Source organism: Lonchura striata, chromosome 10, assembly GCF_046129695.1.
Source record: "Lonchura striata isolate bLonStr1 chromosome 10, bLonStr1.mat, whole genome shotgun sequence".
In the NCBI taxonomy this organism is placed as follows: domain Eukaryota; kingdom Metazoa; phylum Chordata; class Aves; order Passeriformes; family Estrildidae; genus Lonchura; species Lonchura striata.
Window position 1 is genome coordinate 7,559,769 of NC_134612.1, and position 13,217 is coordinate 7,572,985.

At 54.8% G+C, this 13,217-nt stretch overlaps 4 non-coding genes across 4 annotated transcripts; all 4 read right to left on the bottom strand.

Annotated features, from left to right (window-relative positions):
* Positions 1 to 2,570: 2,570 nt before the first annotated feature.
* Positions 2,571 to 2,642, bottom strand: TRNAQ-CUG (transfer RNA glutamine (anticodon CUG)). Its single transcript has one exon. It is a non-coding gene; the product is annotated as a tRNA-Gln (tRNA).
* Positions 2,643 to 3,747: 1,105 nt separating this feature from the next.
* Positions 3,748 to 3,819, bottom strand: TRNAM-CAU (transfer RNA methionine (anticodon CAU)). The gene has a single exon. It is a non-coding gene; the product is annotated as a tRNA-Met (tRNA).
* Positions 3,820 to 4,611: 792 nt separating this feature from the next.
* On the bottom strand, positions 4,612 to 4,693 carry TRNAS-AGA (transfer RNA serine (anticodon AGA)). The gene has a single exon. It is a non-coding gene; the product is annotated as a tRNA-Ser (tRNA).
* Positions 4,694 to 12,179: 7,486 nt separating this feature from the next.
* On the bottom strand, positions 12,180 to 12,251 carry TRNAQ-CUG (transfer RNA glutamine (anticodon CUG)). The gene has a single exon. It is a non-coding gene; the product is annotated as a tRNA-Gln (tRNA).
* Between the last annotated feature and the right edge of the window lie 966 nt (positions 12,252 to 13,217).

The window sequence follows — 13,217 nt, forward strand, 5'->3', positions numbered from 1 at the left end:
CCATGAGCCTCTTCCCCAAAGCTGCCATCCACATCCCAGCCTCAGGGCTGGACACACTGAGCAAAGTGGGTCAGTTTGTGTTTGAGAAAATGGGTCAATTTGTCTTTCAGGGAGAGATGGAGGCATGCCTTTGATCACCTTCCTACGTGTTGATTTCCTTGTTTTCTGAAGGATCCCAACTTCCCAATCTGAGGCCAAAGCTCGTCAAGTGCCAAGATCAGGGCAATCCCAAACCTGGACACAGGCTAGGCCTTGAGTGGACAGAGAGCAGCCCTGTGGAAGGGAACTTGCAGGGTCTGGTGGTTGAAATACTGAACATGGACCTGCACTGCTGGCTGGCAGCCCAGTGCAATAATCCAGTCATATTCTGGGCTGCATCCAGACCTGTGTGGCCCGCAGGTCGATGGAGGGGATTGTGCTGCTCTGCTCGGCTCTCATGACACCGTACCTGGGGTACTGCCTCCATCTCTAGAAGTCACAGCCTAAGAAACACACGGACCTGCTGCAGTGGGTCCAGAGGAGCCACAAAGAGCACCAGGCAGCTGGAGCCACTGCCCTGTGAGGACAGGCTGAGAGGGTTAGGGTTGTGCAACCAAGAGAGGAGAAGGCTCCCAGGAGACATTCAGTTAAGAAAGGGAATACTTGGTTGGAATGTGTAGTGATGGGCTAAGTGCAACCAATTTGAGACTGAAAACACGTATTTTGATTTGGTGTCAGATATATACATTTTATATATATATAAATATTGGGAAGGAATCTTCGTCTTGATTGTGGACACTGTAAGAGGTTTTCCAGAGAAGTTGTAGAACTTGTTTGTGGGGACAAGAGCTAGATGATTTTAAGGTCCATTCCATCCCCCAGTGATCCTAAGAGTCATCGCAGGATTTTGGGTTGTAAGACGAAAGAGAACATTTGAGATGAAAGAGGCAGGGACCTCATCAACAGGGAGGCCTTGCAAGTTGCCCCTCCCAGGAGTTTGGGTGTTTCACAAACAAGGAATGTTTGTGGTCCCACAGGGCTCTGGACCCAGCATAAAAGGCTGCGCTGCTCCTGGCTCTGCATCCTGGTCTCTGGCCTCCCTTTCCTCGAGGAACGAGGTAAGCCTGAGTCCTCTCCATCCCTCCCTGTGGGCTGAGCTGCTGTCATGGAGGCCGCCCGGCTTGATCCTTGGGCTGCCTCAGCTTGGCCCTGAGACAGAGCTGTTGGAGGCCGTCAGCCTTTCCATGCTGGTGGCTGGGGACAGCTGGGAAGAGGGGGCTTTGTTGCAGCAGAAGGGAATCAATGGGGCTCAGCCTCAGGGGGATGTGCCCAGCAGCATTTGCACCTGCCGTGGTGTAACAAAATGTCCCAGGGCACCCCGGGACGTCTCAAACACAGCCATGTCTGTTCTGGAGAAGGGCCGGGACCAGTCTTTGCACAGGGGCCTTAAAGCCACTGTGCTGGCTGCTATTGCTGAAGTGGGGCATCCTTCCCGTGCTGTGCCACTCGGAGGGCACCAGGAGGGTGGTGGGAGCTGTAGGCACAGGGTGTGTTTAGAAGAGCCACCGTGTCCCTGGAGAGAGCTGAGGGACAGAGAGACAGACTGATCCTGAGCCGGTTGGTGCTCCCTGCTCTGTGTTGCAGCTTTGCCTTCGGCACCGAGAGATGTCTTGCTGCAGACCCTGTCCCCCACGGCCCTGCGGCCCCTGTGGCCCAACCCCCCTTGCAAGCAGCTGCACTGAGCCCTGCCTCGCCCGCTGCGCTGACTCCATGTTCTACATCGAGGCTTCGCCGGTGCTGGTGACCCTGCCGGGCCCCATCCTCACCTCTTTCCCTCAGAGCACAGCCGTGGGATCCTCTCTGTCAGCTGCTGTGGGCAGCTCCCTCAGCACCGCGGGGGTTCCCATCTCTTCTGGGGGCTCCCTTGGCCTGGGGGGCTCAGGCCTGTGTCTGCCTTTCCCCCGCTGCGGTCAGATCTGCTGAGCCCGGCGCATCATCCCCCTTGGCCTCGGCAAATGGGCCCATCTCTTTCCCTCCCTGGCCCCCCACACGTGTTCCTTGGCCTCTGTTCTGTCACGCTGCTTTTGCTCCTTCTCATTAAAGCCTTTGTGCAGCACCGCTGGAGACTTGTGGTCGTTTGTTCTCCTCCTCCCTCACCTGCCACCTGCTCAGCAAGGAAGGTTCTTCCCTCTCCCATGGTTACAAATGGAACCCCAATGACGGGGCACTGTCCAATGTTGGTAGAGCTCCTTGAACGGACTGCAGAGGAATAGAAAGAAATTGGCAGGAAAAGAGGAAAAGAAGCCACAGATGAAAGGAGCATGAAAGGAGCAGTGGACAGGGGTGGGCATACAGGTAATGCCACACGCAGTAACTTGGTGATGCTGTGGGAATGATCCAACCTGGAAACACCTGCCCAGAGCGTGTAGCCCAATCTCCATTTTTGGATGCATCTGACATAGCAGCAGTGGTCCCAGAGCAGCGTCCTGTGCCGGACCCATTCGGAGTGGGTGGTCTTGCACCTCAGCAGGAGAGGAGAGCTGTGAGTGTGTAAGCAGGCTGAGGCAAAGCCTGAGGGAACCAAAAGGCCAAGGTCCCACTGAGATTTGAACTCAGATCACTGGATTCAGAGTCCAGAGTGCTCACCATTACACCATAGGACCTCCTGCACCACACACCTCTGCTCCTGTGCTGAGCCTCACTCAGCCTTCTGCTCCCACCTGAGGCTGCCTCTCTCTCCACCGCCTTGGACATCTCTCTCCAAGTGCAGCCTTCCTGCAGGGCTACCAGGCACTCTCTAATCACACCATCCTTCAGGGCAGCAGCACAGCTCCTTCTGCAAGCCTGACATGGCCTCTCGTACGAGCACCAGGCTTGAAATCAGGCACCATCTTGTCTTTGCCAAATTGCAACAAGCCCTTTCTGACTTAGCCAAAGTTACCTTGGGAAGTCACCTTCACACAGCAGAAGCTGCCTTGCCTTCTCTTCTCCAGCCCAAGTCAGTCCATCCCCTTAAGGACTAATGAGAGGGAAACAGTGCTCCATCTCTATAAAAGGTGAAGACCCTCTGAGGAACCCAGTAAAGGGGCTGGTGAGGAAAGCAGAAAGGGAAGGTGCCACACCAAGGCTGAGCAACAACTGAGCTTCAGTCACTCATTGCAAAGAAGAGTTTCACTCACTGCCTAGGGTGCAGAGCAAGGAGGACAGAGCCCTCTATGGGAACTCTTCCCTCTCGCAAGGAACTCGAGTGCACAGCAATCCCAGGGGGACACAAGCCCAAATGCCCGCTCAAAGCAGGGCTGGAGGCAAAGCAAGGAGAAGGCAACGGCAGTGCCTGAGCCCCATGGCAACCCCAGCCTGATGTCCAGGTGTTCTCTGCCCACCCTGTTGCAGTGGCTCACCACTCACTGGGAGTCTCTGCAGGATCCAGGGCAGCTCCTGCGTTGGCTTTTGCCAAGGCTGACTTGGCTCAAAACCAGTGTGTGCCTGCTGGGCTGGGAGGTGCCCGGAGTCCTGGGCAGGAGCCCGGCTGAGTGAAGCAGGAGCAGCAGCTCGATCGTTCTGTGGCAGGAGAAAATGCAGAGAGAAGGATGTGTGCCCTTCGGGACCAGGAGTGGTCAGGTGTTGTTATTCTAGTTTTATCATTTTTACTAAAAGCAGGTAGCAGGTGTTGAGGGAAGAGGAAGGCTATGGCCAGCGTTGCCCAAAGAGCTACAGCCAAGCAGGGTAAAAGCTGTTGGGCGAGGCAGTGTCGGTGAAAAAGTGCCTTAGCAGAGGATGGTTTCGATCCATCGACCTCTGGGTTATGGGCCCAGCACGCTCCCGCTGCGCCACTCTGCTCCTCCTCAGGCCTGCCTGCCATTGCCCTCCCTGCAGCCTGATGCTGCCGGGCACTGCTGGCCCTCACTCCTTCCCTTCCCCTCTGCTCGGCCTCCCCCACCCCGCACTATAGACCCCCTGACAAATTCATCTCCCTTCGCCGTCTGCTCCACACCTCCAGGGCCTGGCCTTGCCCTTCCCTCACAGCCCTGCTCACAGCCCTGCACAGCCCCCTGCCCTTTGACACCCACGCTCCCCCTGCACCTGCTCATCGCACCCCCGCAGGCACGCTGCAGCCTTGGGCCTTGCGAGGGACCCGGCCACCTCAAATCCACCCCCACATCCTGACACCTGCAGCCCTGCCCTCACATACAGCGCCGCTCCCAGCACGCTGACGGACTGCACCTGCCTGCCCCTTCACACCTCTGCTGGCCAACGAGGGACGCGGATTGCCTTTGCCTGCAACTGCCAACAGAAAGAATGCTCCTCTTTTAGCTCTGCACATTCTGGTGCCTCAGCTCAAGCCTGCTCCTGGCTACTCTGATGTAAAAGCTCTGACTTCTGGCCACTTGGTGCCCCGGCAGGTTGGCAAGCTGAGGATCCTTGCCTTTAACACTTGGTGCTACTGCCAGGTGATGGAGTGCTCAGCTCCAGGAGCTGTGCAGGCCTGCATTTGTCCTTTCCTTCTTCACTGTGGCTGCTGCAAGTGCAGGAGCCCTCTGGAAGCTCCAGCTGCTGTCCATGGCACCCACCTGTGGGGCGGTACCTGTGCAGCGTGAGCAGCTGCCCGCAGCCCAAAAGGGGCGCGTGCCCCGTAGTTGGCAGGATTCGAACCTGCGCGGGGAAACCCCAATGGATTTCTAGTCCATCGCCTTCACCACTCGGCCACAACTACCTGCTCCAGCCCTCCTGGCCCTGCTCCTCACAGACCCTCTGCCACGACACTGACACCCAGGCACTTCGGGACAAGGCTCCCGTTACAAACGACACTTGGACATTGCCTAAAAAATCACTGACACGGGTAGCAGTAAAAGCCACATTTCATATTAAAGGAAAGCACAGCAAAGTTCCTTGGCAAGATTCACTCTACTACTGACAGGGCACTTAAGGCACAACAAGATCAAACAAGCAATGACAAAACCAAACCCAAGCAATCAAAACAGAAATTAACCAAGAACTATCTAGGGGAGTGTCTGTGTGTGTGCCTGTGTTTCTATGTGTATGAGTATGTGTGTGCGTGTGACAAAACACAGTGAGGGCAAGGATGCAAAGTTCCACAGCCTAAAAGCTTGACAGCCTGCCAACTTAACTTTAAATTAACTCGTACCTAATACCTAATTAATATCTTTCCCTTAAAATTTGACAGAAAGAAAAACACTTAATAGCATTTAACCTAACTTACGACTTCAAAGTTTTACTTAGCAACTTAGCAAAATAACAACACTTGGCAGCATTCTGGTAAGTCTGTAACTATAACTGAACCTTCCTCAGATCTCGAGGGTACTTAAACATCTAAGAAAGCAGTATTTCTCCCAGATTTGCTACAGCAAATATATGCACATGTGCATGCACACAGACGTGAAGAGTCAGTACAAGCAACGTACCTGTGAAAAAGTCCCCTCAGTGGTTAGTGAAACACTCACTTTGGATGCCTTTGCATCTCCCGACGGGCGAATGGTCAGGCATCAGGGAGTGAGGCTATCAGCCCGGGATTCCTCCTTGTTGGGCCAGCCTCCAAGTAAAGCAGCCCTGAGAGTTCACTGGCTGGGAGAGCCGTCCCACTCCGAGGGACACCACTGGTCACTGCCTGCTGCGAGCCAGGAGAGCTCAAATGGTCTCATTTTGGACCACTCTCTATAGGGTTGTAAGAGGCTTTAGTCATAACAAGGTTTCATCCCGGCCAGTTTGTGCTGGCCCTTTCTTGGAAAGTGTGACAATGGGAATGTTGTGGCATTCAGGAAAAGAAACTATTTTCCTAGACCAACCATTTTCAAGGGACATTTTTGATAGGTGTATTTACACACCTAAATACAGAGTGTGAGTGTGTCTATGTGTGTGAGAGAACAGAAAATGGTATGGCTGTTGTCACCGTGAATTTGAGATTAAGTCCTTGCTGTGACTGAGCATCAAGTGCTGCCAAAACCTTTCCCCCCTTTTTATTTTTATATCCATATTGTTTGCTTATCATACACGTCTAAATGCATCATTTTCCCTTTAAAATATTAACCATATATTTCAATTCAGTATTTTATTTATGCCTCATTCATTTAGTGAGTAACAGAATGAACTTTGCTATCATACCCTGTTGAAGCCAGAGTGCCTATGTCCAGGCATGACAATAAATGCTTTTCTCCTTTCAGCCCACAATCCTCTTCTCAAAGCATCCCCACATCACCAAGACAATCTTGATTTTGCTATATGTTTGTGCAGAAGCTTTGACAGGAATGATATGTTACTCAAAATATTGGGTTCAACTCTCACGGGGAAGAAATTGGCACCAAAACCTGCAGGGCTCTGATCTCCAGGTTACAGACTCAAGCTCAGTGACTGAGGCTCTGGTGCTCTGTTGTAATTTCTGTAAGTTCTTAGAGCAGCTGCTGGTAAACTCAGGACAGCAGCCAGTGCTCACACAGGCAGAGCAGGTGGTAGGTGAGGGAGGAGGAGAACAAACGACCACAAGTCTCCAGCGGTGCTGCACAAAGGCTTTAATGAGAAGGAGCAAAAGCAGCGTGACAGAACAGAGGCCAAGGAACACGTGTGGGGGGCCAGGGAGGGAAAGAGATGGGCCCATTTGCCGAGGCCAAGGGGGATGATGCGCCGGGCTCAGCAGATCTGACCGCAGCGGGGGAAAGGCAGACACAGGCCTGAGCCCCCCAGGCCAAGGGAGCCCCCAGAAGAGATGGGAACCCCCGCGGTGCTGAGGGAGCTGCCCACAGCAGCTGACAGAGAGGATCCCACGGCTGTGCTCTGAGGGAAAGAGGTGAGGATGGGGCCCGGCAGGGTCACCAGCACCGGCGAAGCCTCGATGTACACCGTGGAGTCAGCGCAGCGGGCGAGGCAGGGCTCAGTGCAGCTGCTTGCAAGGGGGGTTGGGCCACAGGGGCCGCAGGGCCGTGGGGGACAGGGTCTGCAGCAAGACATCTCTCGGTGCCGAAGGCAAAGCTGCAACACAGAGCAGGGAGCACCAACCGGCTCAGGATCAGTCTGTCTCTCTGTCCCTCAGCTCTCTCCAGGGACACGGTGGCTCTTCTAAACACACCCTGTGCCTACAGCTCCCACCACCCTCCTGGTGCCCTCCGAGTGGCACAGCACGGGAAGGCCGCCCCACTTCAGCAATAGCAGCCAGCACAGTGGCTTTAAGGCCCCTGTGCAAAGACTGGTCCCGGCCCTTCTCCAGAACAGACATGGCTGTGTTTGAGACGTCCCGGGATGCCCTGGGACATTTTGTTACACCACGGCAGGTGCAAATGCTGCTGGACACATCCCCCTGAGGCTGAGCCCCATTGATCCCCTTCTGCTGGAACAAAGCCCCCTCTTCCCAGCTGTCCCCAGCCACCAGCATGGAAAGGCTGACGGCCTCCAACAGCTCTGTCTCAGGGCCAAGCTGAGGCAGCCCAAGGATCAAGCCGGGCAGCCTCCATGACAGCAGCTCAGCCCACAGGGAGGGATGGAGAGGACTCAGGCTTACCTCGTTCCTCGAGGAAAGGGAGGCCAGAGACCAGGATGCAGAGCCGGGAGCAGCGCAGCCTTTTATGCTGGGTCCAGAGCCCTGTGGGGCCACAAACATTCCTTGTTTGTGAAACACCCAAACTCCTGGGAGGGGCAACTTGCAAGGCCTCCCTGTTGATGAGTTCCCTACCTCAGACATCTCTGGCGTTTTTCAGCAGTTTCACACCAATCAATGTGGAAATGATTAATGTGTGTTCCAGATTCCTAGGCCAAGTTTTTTTGGAGGTCCCACGCCAGTGTATATGGTTAGTTGAAATGAATTTTTGTAGTGTCTGTTACATTCTGTCACTTGTTCTCCTTGATGGTTAATTTGGCTCCAGTTCTAGTTAAATTCAACCATTAAGTGACACCTCAGGTCAGCTCTCAGGAGCTTTCAGTGCAGGCACTCAGGCTCATCCTGAGAGTCATTTGTCCCACAGGACATCACAGACGTACAGGACACTGTGGGTCAGTTGAGGCACAGAGTCAACACTGCACAACCCCATAGTGGGGAAGAGACCCAACTCTGCAGGGAGGTGGCCAAGCTCAGAGGCAAGGAAAGTCCATGTTCAGCTGAATGGATGTCCCCTGCAGGCCTGAGTGACAGTCATGGGGAACTTGCAGACAGTCCACAGGCCATGCCATGGCCTGTTTTGTGATCAAAGAGATGCTGTGTCCATCCCTGCAAGAGCCCCACAGCCACACTGACCTGTTTAGCTCAGTGTGCTCATCCCAGAGGCCAGAGACTTGGCTGGTGGATTTTGGGGAAAGGCTGAGGGCAGGGAGCTCAAAGATGTTTCTTTATGGGTCTTTCTGGGATTTTCTTTCATGCGACTTCTGATTGCTGCCTCGTGCCCTTTGCCAGTGCACCTCTCAGGAGAGTTTGGCTTCATTCTCTCCAGAGCCCTCAGGAGGTGGTGGAGGCAGCAGCTCCATGCTCCCCTCCATGCCTTGCCCATCCCCAGCAGGTTGCACAAGCGCAGTGCCCTCGGCCTCCCCCATGCATCAGGTGCTGCAGCCCATATGTTCTGCCTGGTCCTATGGCAGTGCCTCTCTCTGTAAGAGACCCCCATGTACACCTCCCCTATGCCTGGGGACACCAAATGGGAACACCAACCCAGATGTGGCCTGTGCAGTGCCAAGGAAAGGGTATCAGCCATGGAGTGATCAGATGCCAGGCTTATGAGGTGAGATCTGGGCATGGATAATAAGGAACTCTCTGGATTAGGGGGACAGCTCCCCAGAGGACTCAAAGTGAAAACTCTCTTGGGGCAGATGTTCTCTCTGCTTTCCTGCCTTTCTGCCCCGTAGGAGTTCCTTGTCACTGGCCAGAGAGTGCAATGCAGGGCAAGTGGCATTCCCTGCACATACCCAGCCCTGTGCGCTCCAGGCTGCCACGGCATGTGCTCACCAGTGCAGACAGCCCCAGTGTTATCTCCTGCTGATCATCCCCCTTTAGGACTTGGGAGGCTCCTCTGCAGGAGCCTTTCCATCTCCTGGTGGCCTCCCAGGGGTGCAGGGCATCCCTGGGTTGCTGCCCAGGAGACAAGGACCTGTGTGACAGTGGCAGTGTTCAGAGGACAATGGGACAAGGCCCACAGCTTCTGGAGGTAGCTGGGAAGTTTATTCTTCTCTGAGTGGGAGCAGAGGACTTCCAGAGATCTCTGCCCACCTCCATTATCCTGGGTTGCCCTCCATTTCCTGGGCCCTTGAGCAGCCACCAAAAGGCAATGCCTTTTGTAAAACTGCAGCAGCAGCAGCACAGGATTACATGGACATGCAAGGTGGATTGGGACCAGTCCTAAAAGGTCTGGAAATGCCCTTGACAAAGGCAAAACCTTTCATAGGAAAGAGGCTATGTGCTTTGGTATCCCTGGAATGCCTGAGTCCAGGGCACCATGTGCACTCATTCCACATTAGCATGATTCAGGTTTGCCTGGAGCTCATGGATTTTCCCAATTCTTCCACATCACAATGATTCCCACAAGCTCTGGGAGACTGATCCAATATCCCTTTGAACTGTGAAATGAATTGAATGGGCAAAGTGATGCCTGCCCCAGGAAAAGGAGCCATGAGCTTTGGGCTCCAGGCCCTCAGCCTCTTCCCCAAAGCTGCCATCCACATCCCAGCCTCAGGGCTGGACACACTGAGCAAAGTGGGTCAGTTTGTGTTTGAGAAAATGGGTCAATTTGTCTTTCAGGGAGAGATGGAGGCATGCCTTTGATCACCTTCCTACGTGTTGATTTCCTTGTTTTCTGGAGGATCCCAACTTCCCAAGCTGAGGCCAGAGGTTGTCAAGTGCCAAGATCAGGGCAATCCCAAACCTGGGCACAGGCTAGGCCTTGAGTGGACAGAGAGCAGCCCTGTGGAGGGGGACTTGCAGGGTCTGGTGGTTGAAATACTGAACATGGACCTGCACTGCCTGCTGGCAGCCCAGTGCAATAATCCAGTCATATTCTGGGCTGCATCCAGACCTGTGTGGCCAGCAGGTCAATGGAGGGGATTGTGCTGCTCTGCTCGGCTCTCATGACACCGTACCTGGGGTACTCCTCCAGCTCTAGAAGTCACAGCCTAAGAAACACACGGACCTGCTGCAGTGGGTCCAGAGGAGCCACAAAGAGCACCAGGCAGCTGGAGCCACTGCCCTGTGAGGACAGGCTGAGAGGGTTGGGGTTGTGTAGCCAAGAGAGGAGAAGGCTCCCAGGAGACATTCAGTTAAGAAAGGGAACAATACCTGGTTGGGATGTGTAGTGATGGGTCAAGAGCAACCAGTTTAAAACTGAAAACATGTATTTTGATTTGATGTCAGATATATATATTTATATATATACTTAGATCAAATATTGGGAAGGAATCTTTGCCTGTGAGAGGAGCGGGATACTGCAACAGGTTTTCCAGAGAATTTGTAGAACTTGTTTGTGGGGACAAGAGATAGATGATTTTAAGGTCCATTCCATCCCCCAGTGATCCTAAGAGTCATCGCAGGATTTTGGGTTGTAAGAGGAAAGAGAACATTTGAGATTAAAGAGGCGGGGACCTCATCAGCAGGGAGGCCTTGCAAGTTGCCCCTCCCAGGAGTTTGGGTGTTTCACAAACAAGGAATGTTTGTGGTCCCACAGGGCTCTGGACCCAGCATAAAAGGCTGTGCTGCTCCCGGCTCTGCATCCTGGTCTCTGGCCTCCCTTTCCTCAAGGAACGAGGTAAGCCTGAGTCCTCTCCATCCCTCCCTGTGGGCTGAGCTGCTGTCATGGAGGTTGCCCGGCTTGATCCTTGGGCTGCCTCAGCTTGGCCCTGAGACAGAGCTGTTGGAGGCCGTCAGCCATTCCATGCTGGTGGCTGGGGACAGCTGGGAAGAGGGGGCTTTGTTCCAGCAGAAGGGGATCAACGGGGCTCAGCCTCAGGGGGATGTGCCCAGCAGCATTTGCACCTGCCGTGGTGTAACAAAATGTCCCAGGGCATCCCGGGACGTCTCAAACACAGCCATGTCTGTTCTGGAGAAGGGCCGGGACCAGTCTTTGCACAGGGGCCTTAAAGCCACTGTGCTGGCTGCTATTGCTGAAGTGGGGCGGCCTTCCCGTGCTGTGCCACTCGGAGGGCACCAGGAGGGTGGTGGGAGCTGTAGGCACAGGGTGTGTTTAGAAGAGCCACCGTGTCCCTGGAGAGAGCTGAGCGACAGAGAGACAGACTGATCCTGAGCCGGTTGGTGCTCCCTGCTCTGTGTTGCAGCTTTGCCTTCGGCTCCGAGAGATGTCTTGCTGCAGACCCTGTCCCCCACGGCCCTGCGGCCCCTGTGGCCCAACCCCCCTTGCAAGCAGCTGCACTGAGCCCTGCCTCGCCCGCTGCGCTGACTCCACGGTGTACATCGAGCCTTCTCCAGTGGTGGTGACCCTGCCGGGCCCCATCCTCACCTCTTTCCCTCAGAGCACAGCCGTGGGATCCTCTCTGTCAGCTGCTGTGGGCAGCTCCCTCAGCACCGCGGGGGTTCCCATCTCTTCTGGGGGCTCCCTTGGCCTGGGGGGCTCAGGCCTGTGTCTGCCTTTCCCCCGCTGCGGTCAGATCTGCTGAGCCCGGCGCATCATCCCCCTTGGCCTCGGCAAATGGGCCCATCTCTTTCCCTCCCTGGCCCCCCACACGTGTTCCTTGGCCTCTGTTCTGTCACGCTGCTTTTGCTCCTTCTCATTAAAGCCTTTGTGCAGCACCGCTGGAGACTTGTGGTCGTTTGTTCTCCTCCTCCCTCACCTGCCACCTGGTCAGCAAGGAAGGTTCTTCCCTCTCCCATGGTTACAAATGGAACCCCAATAACGGGGCACTGTCCAATGTTGGTAGAGCTCCTTGAACGGACTGCAGAGGAATGGAAAGAAATTGGCAGGAAAAGAGGAAATGAAGCCACAGATGAAAGGAGCAAGAAAGGAGCAGTGGACAGGGGTGAGCATACAGGTAATGCCACACGCAGTAACTTGGGGATGCTGTGGGAATGATCCAACCTGGAAACACCTGCCCAGAGCGTGTAGCCCAATCTCCAATTTTGGATGCATCTGACATAGCAGCAGTGGTCCCAGAGCAGCGTCCTGTGCCAGACCCACTTGGAGTGGGTGGTCTTGCACCTCAGCAGGAGAGGAGAGCTGTGAGTGTGTAAGCAGGCTGAGGCAAAGCCTGAGGGAACCAAAAGGCCAAGGTCCCACTGAGATTTGAACTCAGATCACTGGATTCAGAGTCCAGAGTGCTCACCATTACACCATAGGACCTCCTGCACCACACACCTCTGCTCCTGTGCTGAGCCTCACTCAGCCTTCTGCTCCCACCTGAGGCTGCCTCTCTCTCCACCGCCTTGGACATCTCTCTCCAAGTGCAGCCTTCCTGCAGGGCTGCCAGGCACTCTCTAATCACACCAGCCTTCAGGGCAGCAGCACAGCTCCTTCTGCAAGCCTGACATGGCCTCTCTTACAAGCACCAGGCTTGAAATCAGGCACCATCTGTCTTTGCCAAATTGCAACAAGCCCTTTCTGACTCAGCCAAAGTTACCTTGGGAAGTCACCTTCACACAGCAGAAGCTGCCTTGCCTTCTCTTCTCCAACCCAGGTCAGTCCATCCCCTTAAGGATTAATGAGAGGGAAACAGTGCTCCATCTCTTTAAAAGGTGAAGAAAGACCCAAGTGGGGAACCCAGGAAAGGGGCTGGAGAGGCAAGCAGAAAGGGCAGGTGCCACACCAAGGGCTGAGCAACAACTGAGCTTCAGTCACTCATTGCGAAGAAGAGCTTCACTCACTGCCTAGGGTGCAGAGCAAGGAGGACAGAGACCTCTCTGGGAACTCTTCCCTCTCACAAGGAACTCGAGTGCACAGCAATCCCAGGGGGACTCAAGCCTAAATGCCCGCTCAAAGCAGGGCTGGAGGCAAAGCAAGGAGAAGGCAACGGCACTGCCTGAGCCCCATGGCAACCCCAGCCTGATGTCCAGGTGTTCTCTGTCCACCCTGCTGCAGTGGCTCACCACTCACTGGGAGTCTCTGCAGGATCCAGGGCAGCTCCTGCAGTTGGCTTTTGCCAAGGCTGACTTGGCTCAAAACCAGTGTGTGCCTGCTGGGCTGGGAGGTGCCCAGAGTCCTGGGCAGGAGCCCGGCTGAGGGAAGCAGGAGCAGCAGCTCGATCGTTCTGTGGCAGGAGAAAATGCAGAGAGAAGGATGTGTGCCCTTCGGGACCAGGAGAGGTCAGGT